At 43.5% G+C, this 11,195-nt stretch overlaps 1 long non-coding RNA gene across 1 annotated transcript; it reads right to left on the bottom strand.

Annotated features, from left to right (window-relative positions):
* Window positions 1-8,099, bottom strand: LOC144110539 (uncharacterized). Its single transcript, XR_013309861.1, has 4 exons — window positions 8,028-8,099; window positions 7,843-7,927; window positions 2,963-3,020; window positions 1-176 (listed from the first exon to the last, which is right to left on the bottom strand). It is a non-coding gene; the product is annotated as an uncharacterized LOC144110539 (long non-coding RNA).
* Between the last annotated feature and the right edge of the window lie 3,096 nt (window positions 8,100-11,195).

The raw sequence follows: 11,195 nt of genomic DNA, 5'->3' as shown, positions 1-11,195 counted from the left end.
TTTTAAGTGCTCAAGCTTTATTGCTTTCTTAGGCATAGGTGAGATGTGCATCTGCGCAGTGGCTATGCCCTTCGGCGAGGCGGCTTGCAGTCAAGCGGTCCGTTAGGTCGTGCAGGGTTAAATTGGCACATACAGCCAGACTCGCAAAATTGCCCTGGTCGCATTCCAAATAGACACTAGGAGGTCGAAAAAAAAAGTAAAGCTATTACGATGCAGAAGAGCGAGCAAAGAAGTGGAAGCATTGTTTTTTAGCCTAAGTACACCCACGCTTCAATCGAACCAAACTCATTATATACAAAAGTTCTTTATTTCCCTTTATATAAATTACTCTTTGCGTGCTTTTAGAAGAGCGTTTGGGTGTTTCTAAAAAACAAAATATGCGGAGGACGAGCTAAATTGTTTTTCTAGCTGATAATAATGCCTAGATTGGCGAAAGTAAGCCCTGTTTCTGGGGGAGAATATTTAGTAATAATTTTAAATATTCAGCTGTAAAGCATTCCGGATAAACTCATGCATTCAGTTATTAACTAACGACTAGCTTCAAATGTAAACAATAAAAAAGTAGCCTGCAGTAAACTTGTGCGCCGTCCAATTTGTCTCCAAGTTCCTGTTTCCTGCGGCGAATTTACGAGTATCAGGGAGGGCATTTCGTTCGCATCGGAAGATAACATGTACGCCATAATCGCATATCGATGCCTATTACCGGGAAATTTTACGAAGATAGATGCCCAAAGGTTTTTCCCAAAACAATTACAGACGATTTAGTTTGGTTAAGTAAAATGCCAAATAGGTGTGATAGCACTTCAGTTTTCCCTTCGGTCTTCACATCGGCTTTTATTTCATTTGTGGCTAAGTTTAAGACGGTTTAAGGCGAAAACGTTGTGCTCTGGATTCATTCCGCCCGAATGGAAGTTGATAAAGACAAGCTCTGAAGCAAAGCGCCAGGCAATGTCAGTTTAACACGCGGGATGTTCACTGTGGCAAAGGCTTACTGGTTAACGAAGCGGTTAGCGAAGCTGATCTGTTCGCGCAGCCGCGAGTTGGACAGCCACTCATGGACAACTTAATTTAATTTTAGAGAGACTAGGTTTTTGAAGAAGATCGGCAAAATCAGTGAGTAGGAGTGGGAACGGGCCTTAGTACTAGCACACCAAAAATAACACATTATTTCGGCATAAAGACTGTTTCACTAGGGGATTGAGAGAGCTTAATATCTGCTGAAAGGAGAAGCAACGAATCTGCAAAGCCAGCACACGACGCTGTGACAGCGGCTTTGCATTAAATGTTCATGTCTTCGGCCCACACTTTAGCTTTAGGTGTTGTTGATTTATTTAAACTTCTGTCAGAGCCAAACGAGATGTGAGTATGAACACTTTCTATTCAGCATAAAACTGCGCCTTACCTGGAATAGAAAACTGTGTGGAATGCACATTGCGTATTTTATCTTTGAGAGAAGTAGCGAGATAATCTTATGTTTATCGAAATTACTCCTGCCCCTTGAACGTAAAATAAATGGTGTAAACAACATTGGTTTAGTCGGATTCAACGTCATCTCTCTAAAGAGCACAGACAGAGAAATCTGATTTTGCATTCATAATGCCAGGCATGCGCCAAGAGATTTTGCGGTGAGTTATTCAGCAATTTCGGGCTTCGTCTTGGGCATCCATCGTCTTTGTTTTACTGTTGAAAAGTAGATAGCACGCAAAGAAGCGCTGTCCGCGGTGGCTTGTTGTATTTTAGCGTCAAGCATAATAATATATGAGACAATATTAAATGGCGATATAGTGTCGAGTATAGCCTGAGAGATCAGGAAGACTAGGCAAGAAGTATGGTTGCCCGTGATCAGCTGTAGTATTTGGTCTGAAATTCAAGGATACACACGTGGTCTTGACAGCTAACTTTCAATTGCATCGTTAAAATTATTGTTCGGAATCTTCTTTCATTTCAAGCCTGCAGCGAGTATCAGCGCAAGGTAGTCGAAGGGCTGTTTGGTAGAACACATTATTCGCTATATCTGTTTTAGAACTACGGAATATTTGGTTTGGCGTTTCTCCAGTGGTTTCTTTATAAATAAAAGAATTGCGGTTTATCTTCGAGCTTCAAGTATAGAGTAGTCGTGAGGAAGTTGATATGTACTGATAATTTGGTCTCAGGGAAATATTCCTTGAATCGGAGATACTATTACAAAGGCCGATTAAAACGTCTAGGTTAATAACATCCTAAAAAAGATCATTGTGTTTCCGTTATCATGAGTACAAGCAAGAAAAATGTCGCAAAAACACTGGAGAGTAAAAGTTTTTTTCGCGAACTAAACAAAGGGGCCTACTACTCGCGCTTTAAAATGCTTGTACAGTTTTGCCCCCCCATTTCTGGAAACATCAGACTACCGCTTAGGAAGTGTTATCGCATTTTTATGAAATCAATAGCGAGAGTAAACTTGTAAATCTGTCACGAGGTGTTTGAATTTGGTGTGCCTGGTCGCTTTGCCGCTACGGCATCGGCGCGCGAGATATTAGCATTACCTTGATTATCAACGCTGCCAAGTCAACTGCTGTTCAAAGGCCTTTCGATTAGCCTGGATAAATCAAAGGGCACAGCAGTGTAATTAGAACAAACATGCTATGCTCAAAGCAGACCACGGATCCGATGGAATAACCCAGTGGATAGAATGAATGGAAAAATTATTCTGAATCCACTCTCTTTCGATTTATTTGCTTGTCTAATGAACCCCTCTCTCCAAGAAGAAGAACTCATTGCCTAGCGAACTCAATGTTGTTGCTGGTGAGAAGTGAGACATTGCTTCCAGCTTAATTGTCTCTTTCATACTGCATTTTAGCTTGTGTGTTAAATATTCCAAGCAAGCGCTCAGAATCTAGTTTGAATGGTCGCTAGCATAGTTGGGTATGATTTACTGTCCTAAAAACAAATTTTTCTACATGCGGTAACCCTCACGTCTACTTACAGCTGGAGGACACATAGGGCGTGGACGGAATATGGGATGAACGCCTGCAGGTTGACAGCTGAAAATGAAGCATCCAAGTTAACTTCACAGTGTGCTCAGTCGCTGCATAAATAAAGAGTGCTGGTTTGTAGCGAGCACATCTCCTTTCTTTAATAACTCATATTCTGCAGAGAGTGGCAGCGAAGCACGATATAGGTGAAAAACTATTACTAATTTTCGGCGTGTAATAATCGGCATGTGGAAAGCTGAACCTAAACCACTCATTGATTGCTACCCACACCATAGCTCGCGTTTAGTGACGGAATGAAACCTGGGTAGTTTTGCAAATACGTTTTAAAGCTTTAGCCTGATAATAAAAGCACCTTTATGTATTACACAGCAGTTATCAGAAGCAAATCTCAAAAGCTCGTTTTTCAACTGCGGCGATCAGCATGGCGGTAGACATTCTTCCTATCCCAATAAATAATGAAAAGTCGGGGAAAATGGAGGGCTGTGTCTTCCCAGCGCTTAAGACAAAAACTGTGGAAAAAAGGGAAACTCTGGCGCTACTATTCGCAAATGAAGGCTTTATTGAAAGATTATATAGATTTATACCGCAAATACAAAATGTTAAAACATAGGATAACATGTTTTGTATGTTTTTCTGTATAAACCGGATATGTAACCTAATAAGTTTAGGAATTAGAAATTTAGGCTTTTTGAGTAAAAGAAGCATATTTTTCGGCACAGCATTGTGAGCAGTGCAGCGCATCAGAATACAGCTAAAACATGTATCTTGTAGGGTGGGTAAAACATATTCAATAGTTTTCTTCTTAAGCAATAATGTTAGTCCACTTATTTATTTAGAGCTGTTGAGCCAACCCCAAGTAATATCGACATTAGTTTATCTATTTTAAATTCGAACACGCAGTTGGCCTTAGTGCTGTGGAGCGACAAGTATCGCATATATCGCGCTAAAACATGTGCCCTTACACGAAGCTTGCAGGAAGCTTGCTTAGTCCAGGCCAATGTTTATTAGAAGAACGCGATTACATATCTTGCTTATAGAAGACCGAAAGACAGATGCTAAGCCTAACACATTTTTTTACGGTTCCGGAAAGGGTGTAGTAGATAGCTGGCCGAAGGTGACTTAGAAATTAGAAAGGAGTTGCCGAACATATCTGTCCTGGATTCGTTTAGAGGGCACGTCGCGGTCTCAACGCATAGTTTCAAGGCACCTTTGCGGAGGTGGTCACTTTCATAGCGAATAATATCGCACATTACTGGGGCCGAAATCGTGTGGTGTTCCACCGAGGGTGTGCGGCAAGACCGCTTCTGTTGATGGCACAGCTTGAGTGATCTTCGGACTAGTTGTGGCCCCTGCAGCAGATGATTAATCCGCATATTTGGCAGCATCGAAACTCATGTACGATTCAGAAAGCAGCACCTCATTGTGGTTTCACTGTATTTTAAGAAGTCCCTTTGATTACTGACATTCATTCTGTAGGAAAAAATCCGGGGCACCTTGTTATGATACTGTGAAACCAAACCGGAGAGCCTGAGTACCAATGAGATTTAAAATGGTATCTGCAATCGGGATATCTAGGTCACCAAGGAATTTCCTTGAACTGTTTTTTTCGAGAAAATATTTCCAGAAAATATAGGAAACTTTGTGTGGCCGCCGATGAAGAGGGGCGGCGTAGCCGGTGTTGAAGCAATACCCAGCAATCGAAGTTCTTCCGCAAGGCTGGCCGCTGAATCAAATATGTCTCGAAAAGATTGCAGCGAACGTCGAATATCGTGAGTATTGAAGGACAATAGGCGCGGGACTGTCGTTCTTTAGTAGACGTCTTTAGGAAGAGCGATAGAAGATACCGGTACTGTCAGGGAAGAGGTGCTGTATCCAGCTTTGGAACGAATGACCGCCAGCGATAGTCCCTGCGGCAGTGGCTTGATATAAGCGCTCAAGTTCAAATCAGGGCTGTATGTGTGGTTCTTCGAAATATTGACGACGTTGTATGGAAGGGCAAAATTTTTGCCTAGAAGGGTGTCAGTAACTGGACAAAAAAATGAATTGACCGTGAGGTAAAGTCGGGTGACGCCATGGTGCATAGGGTGCGGCCCGGCATGAAGAATTACAAAGTGTACGACACACAGTCGCTGCACAGTTGAATCGCGTGGCTCCTGTGGAAGAGTTAAGATGAGCTGATTGACACCTATGTAGCAATCGATGATGGGGGAGTGGTGAGAGAGAACGCCAAGGCCGAGGACGCGGTCTTCAGGTCTGGTTTGAGGGCTGTAAAGAAAGCGAAAGTATGGCAACCTGCGATTTAAACATTAACAGTGGACATTCTAACGACGGTACGTATAGCGCTGCTGGAGACATGGCCAGCAAGTAAAAGATACGGAGTGAGTACTTTACGTAAGCGCCTGCGAAGACAAGATTTCATAACGGAGACATGTGCTCCTGTCTCCATGCAATGAAGGCTCCAACAAAGAAGCCATGGCGCGGGACGTAACGAACCTATCTTAACAGGGACAGCATCCTTGCGCACACTAAACACGGTTCGTTGGCCGTGCAGAGTTTAATAATAATTGGTTTTGGGGGGAAAGGAAATGACGCATTATCTGTCTCATGTATCGTTGGACACCTGTACCGCACCGTAAGGGAAGCGATAAAGGAGGGAGTGAAAGAAGAAAGGAAGAATGATGTCCCGTAGTGGAGGGCTCCGGAATAATTTCGACCATCTGGGGATCTTTAACGTGCACTGACATCGCACAGCACAAGGGCGTCTTAGCGTTTTTCCTCCATAAAAACGCAGCCGCCGCGTTCGGGTTCGAACCCGCGAACTCCGCATCAGTAGTCGAGCACCCTAACCACTGAGCCATCGCGGCGGGTGTGCAGAGTTAAAAAAAAATATGTATCTAGAGAGCAGCATCGCCTCATTGGGTGCAGCCTACAGGTTTCTGAACCGGAGCGTGTGTAAGGCACTGGAGACGGCAGGCCGCGAGGTTGAAGGGATGGAAATCGAGTCGCTGGGATAAACGAGAGCGATTGATGTGAGGAACCTGAACATCAGGGATGTAAGCTACGGTTGAGAGAGCGAGGCAGAGGGGTGGGCAAAGGTAGAAACTTAACAAGGGTGCCGGATCGATGAAGGAGGGGTGCGTCAGGTGGACCCGTCTTTCAGAAGTTCGCCCCTCTACAGGGTTGCGGCTGCGGTGAGTGTAGTACAGATGTGCAGAACCGACCACGGGAAGAAGTTTGGTAAGCATAAGGCGAAGTTTGAGATCCGGAGATGGCCGAATTCTTATCTGACTTCTAGCATGAGGGGCCGCAGAAATAATGTCGAGTGCCGATTTTTAAAAACAGCGGCAGTCGTTGCCTCGTGTATTTGAAGAACAAGTCGCGTTCGGCTTTGAAATCTTGGCTGGGGACAATGCGAGCTCAAATCTATGACCGCCGAGGTCGGAACAGTATTCTCAAAAATACATGAGCTGTGGTGAAATCCTTCGGTTCTTCGCTAGTTCGAACTGGCGGCATTCTTTGACAATCGCCTCAACCGTTCCTCAACCTTTGCTCGCGAGCTGGCTTAGCGTCATTGGTGATGCGTTTCTGAGCGTGTTCAACTTTGTCACTCTCTGACTTTGTAGCGTCGACTTTCATGCAAAGGTATATTACATCCGAATTTACGACACGTTTCACTCTGTCAACGTTCTGGACCCGGATGCAAGCTCCTCTGGAGAGAGCGGAGGATGGACAGGTTTATCGAAGAACACGCATAGTTTCCGCTTGAAGATGTCCCAAGTGGTTAGCTCGTCCTGGAGGGTCTTGAATTCTCGTCAGGCCCGTCTGATGGATAACTTTGGCGAACATCGAGGTGCGGTAGCGCCTGCTGTACGTGCTGGCACGATTGTAAATGGAGAGCGAGTCGGCCACATCGAAGGCGTATATTCCACTGAGGTTTCCAGCAGCGGATTTATAATTACCACGCGGCGGCAGATCCCGATTTTGCAGCGCCGTCTCTGCTCATGGCTAGTGATCCGGGGAGATGAGCAGTGCCGCGGAGTTCTGTTATTGCTGCAGCTGGCCCAGTAGCTCCAGGAATATTATAACGTATATATGTGGGCACAAACGGTGAAAGTATCTGCAGAAAAATAACAGACTCCAACGCAGCGGAACAGGCAGCGGCTAGCGGCGCCCAGCACGAAAACGTAACATACCCAGCAATTCTGGACCAAAGCATATTTGAGCGGCAAACCATTTACGAACGCAAGTTTTTGCTGTAATGTAAAAAATCACTATAGTAATAAACACCAACGCTGACCACCTGACGGCACTCTTGTGTTTTGTTTTTCTATTCACTTTTTGTTAGCGTCAAAAGCTTTCGCATTGGTTTTTTATGCCACTCTTAACTGTTCGGTGCGATCGCTGGAAGCACTTTAAAAAAAAGATTTCGCTATATATAAGAATAATGAACCATTACCTTCAATATTTACATAACAGTGTCTTACAATTTTCCAATTTTCAAGTTTTTTGTCCGAGAAGGCTTGGCTTGATTTATCCTCTTCGCTTTCTCCAGAGAGGCACTGCACTTCGATATCCTCTTTGTCCACAATTACGGCTGTGACAGTGTGATGCAGTTTGATGTAAATAGTTCAATCCAACCAAAAGAACATCCTACCCTTTGAAGCTCTCACAGATGAATATGCCATCTTTTTCCTTCTTATCTGTATTATAGAAATCGTACTTACAGAGTCAAGCCAGGAGAATCCAGGGCGTTGCAGCAATATTATTAATTAGCGAGCCCGTTATTTCAGCTACTCTAGAATCTTTAACTACGCTCTTCCTTTTGATTTAGATACAGGATATATGAAAGATAAGAGCAGGTGATGCTTACTTTGTGGCTAAAAGCAAAGTTGAAAAGACACACAAGAAGAAAATTGTGGACTTCATCCCGGGAGCTGGCAGCACACTCTCCAACTCTGCAATGAAAAGTTTCCGATAAAGACCAAAACAATCAAATCAGCTGGCTCCTAATGCTCCGCTCAGACTGCGGCACCAAGAAATTATTACGAAGCAAACCTTCTCAGTATTTCGAGAAAGTTTGACGAAATGCAGAAAATTCTGTCGACCATTTTATAATGTTCTGAGCGCATTTCTAAAATGAAAAAAAAAATGAATCACAGATGGCTCTGTCCTCTGAATATTTTTCCACACGAAGGCAAGAAGTCTTATTTTCTGAAGAGCTTTGAAATTTGACAGTATAATAACAAATATTGTAGATCATTCCCATAAAATATTCCCGTCTGTATTGCGCCGACGCAGCTCGCAAAATGAGCAAGTCGTCGTCATATTGATTTTTAAGAGCGTTAGATCGTACCAATTACGTTTTTCAAGGATGCGTCTGTCTGCAATGAAGGTCAAAGCGACGAGAACAGTTACCACATGAACACACTGTACTACATAGCAACAGCGGGCGCCTAGTGCCTCAAATGGTAGCCTTACTTTCGACCTGTATATATGTGCCACTATAGCGGCCATCGAAGTGGGTCACTCTAGGACACCGTTTACACAAAATGTGGAGGCAACCCATTTGACGAATAGTGTTTGAAGTGATGGCAAATGACTTAGCATCTTCCTAAGGATAAAGTTACTAATTGAGATGAAGACCAAGGAATGTGTGGGATTCGCAACGACGACCTTTCCGCCCCCAAACTGTGCATTCCGGCGACCTTATGATGGTCGTTACGGCCGAAACGTCTGTCGCAGGGGGTTGCGGGTGGTGATAAACTATTCGTCGTGTTGTGACGCACATGTTTATAAGATTGATTAACTGATAAAACGAAGAAATATAACGGATATAGCGAAGGTGGCTGCAAATCGCAATAGCAGTGCCAAATCCATGGGGTAGATGCCGCTGCTTGTGTCTTACAAGGGAAGTTTTCGGAAAGCAAACATCCGCAGATATTTGGATTTGGTCTTCTCCACTTGTGCTGAGCACATCGTTGGAAACACTTGAAACTCCTGTAGCTAACGCTCTTAAGTGGAACACTGAGGCTGTGCTGTCGATGGCGGAGAATTTTTTTTTCGCTATTGAGCCTTTTATTTATTATAAAGTACTTTCCTATATTCTTTGGTCAAATTTGCCCCAATATTTTATTTTTTCCATGCCACATGCAAGCCCTGCGTAAGGATCTTGCTAAGACAACCGGCTGTAAATTAAAAATCATTTCCGATCCTCACTGAATAAAATTCTTTCTATAATTGCTACGCGATTGTAAGTTCATAATTCAGTACTATATGCGCATAAAACCGAGAGTTGCTTAATGCATGCCTGTTAGCTTGTTCAATATCTTCATTAAAGTACTGTACCAATTTTATGCATGCAACACGAGCTGCTACTTCCTTGAATATATTAGCCGTTGGAATTTTAATTGCAACCTTATAAGTTTTATCAGCCCAAATTTTATTACGTGGCAGAATAATGGCGTCCATGCTTCAGCCAGAACTGCATAATCTATACAGTTAGAAAACCTGGGATGGCATTGTAAACCAAATTGCAGTCCCTTTAGAATATGCCCCCTTAAGTTACAGCTGTCCCACGGAAAGAAAGTGTAGCAGCTATGCCAACCAGACGCTCGTGTTTCGAAGAACAAAGGATATACGGGTCGTAAGGACATGCAGGCCTGATTCGCTATTTCGCATTACAGTGCCTCCGCCCTCGAATTGCTGATTAGCAGCCTCTGGTTAGGCCTACCCAAGTGTTTCCTAATTAAGCCATGTACGATCGCTGCTGCACCTCTTCATTCTTGACTGACTGCTTTTGCGAGAGGCTAGCAAGGTTTTTGCTGATGAATAGAAATACTAGCAGGCGAATGCAATAGATCAAGGAAGAACACAAAACCTAAATGTAATTCACTTGCATGCCTTTAATTCTCGCATTCGAAACACCAAACTTGTGAGTGCTTACTTTCGTGCAGAATTATAACACTGTCAAAGCATTTTACAATGCACACATCGAGAGCAAGTGAAGCAGACATTTTTCACAAAGATGAAGAAAGCTGGCTGTAAAAGAATAAACTGAACATCGACCAGTAAACACTGGAAGCGTCAAGATGAATCAGAAAGCAGATATTTTCTCAATGCAAATTTACGGTGGGCTGTAAAAGGGTTAAGCTTGTACCTACTGGCCTCCTGACGCCGCATGATTTGATAGCGCCAGGCGCCACCAGTAAATGGCATATTTCATGCTTGCACATTAATGCTCAGTCAGCTCGAAACAAAGAAGACACGATCGTAACGTTGCTAGATAGTTTTAATTTCTGTTTCGTTGTTTTAATGGTCACTGAGACATGGTATCGCGATGACAGTGAAGTGTTAAAACTACCTGGTTATACGGCGTTCTTTCTAAACCGCTGTAAATGAAAACGCGTTAGTGTTATGCTACTAATCAAAAACACTTTCCACTGCGAATTGGTTAGCCCCATGTCGAAAATCACACTGACTACGGAGTTCTGGCGATAAAAAACACATTTGGTATTTTTACGACCGTATACAGGCCACCTGGAGGAAATATGGAGGCTTTTCTTTCGTTTCTTGACACAAATTTATGTTAGATTAATGACAATAATTAAAATTTTATTATAGGCGGCGATGTAAACATAGATCTCTTGAGCCCTTCAGGCCATCGAGAGCAGCTTCATAAGTTATCAAGAGCTCATGCATGCAGAAATGTTATCACGACTCCAACTCGCACCCAGTTTAACACGTCAACGCTGCTTGGAGTTTTTTTTTAGGCACCCTAAAAACACACCGCTTTGCTCTACTACTTTAGCTGTACACGTGAGTGATCACCTACCAATTTGTTTAGTGCCTAGACGGCGTCCGCTCCAGTTAAAAGATCCAGAGGCGCGTGCAACCACAGTTAGAGATACAAACAATAGAACAAAACACCTTTTAAGGTGAAAGCCTTTAATGGCTCATAGAGTCGTCCGTTTGCAGAGTGTGTCACATGTTTATCTCGGGAGCTAAAAAAGATAGCAGAAAAAATAGTTGCTTCGGATAGAGGAGGTCGGCTACTGATCCGGAGTTCCCGGGTTCGAACCCGACCGCGGCGGCTGCGTTTTTATGGAGGAAAAACGCTAAGGCGCCCGTGTGCTGTGCGATGTCAGCGCACGCTAAAGATCCCCAGGTGGTCGAAATTATTCCGGAGCCCTCCACTACGGACCTATTTGTTCCTTTCTTCTTTCA

Source organism: Amblyomma americanum, chromosome 11 (assembly GCF_052857255.1).
Source record: "Amblyomma americanum isolate KBUSLIRL-KWMA chromosome 11, ASM5285725v1, whole genome shotgun sequence".
In the NCBI taxonomy this organism is placed as follows: domain Eukaryota; kingdom Metazoa; phylum Arthropoda; class Arachnida; order Ixodida; family Ixodidae; genus Amblyomma; species Amblyomma americanum.
Note: the sequence above shows the minus strand (reverse complement) of the source record. Positions and strands in the feature narration are given on the sequence as shown.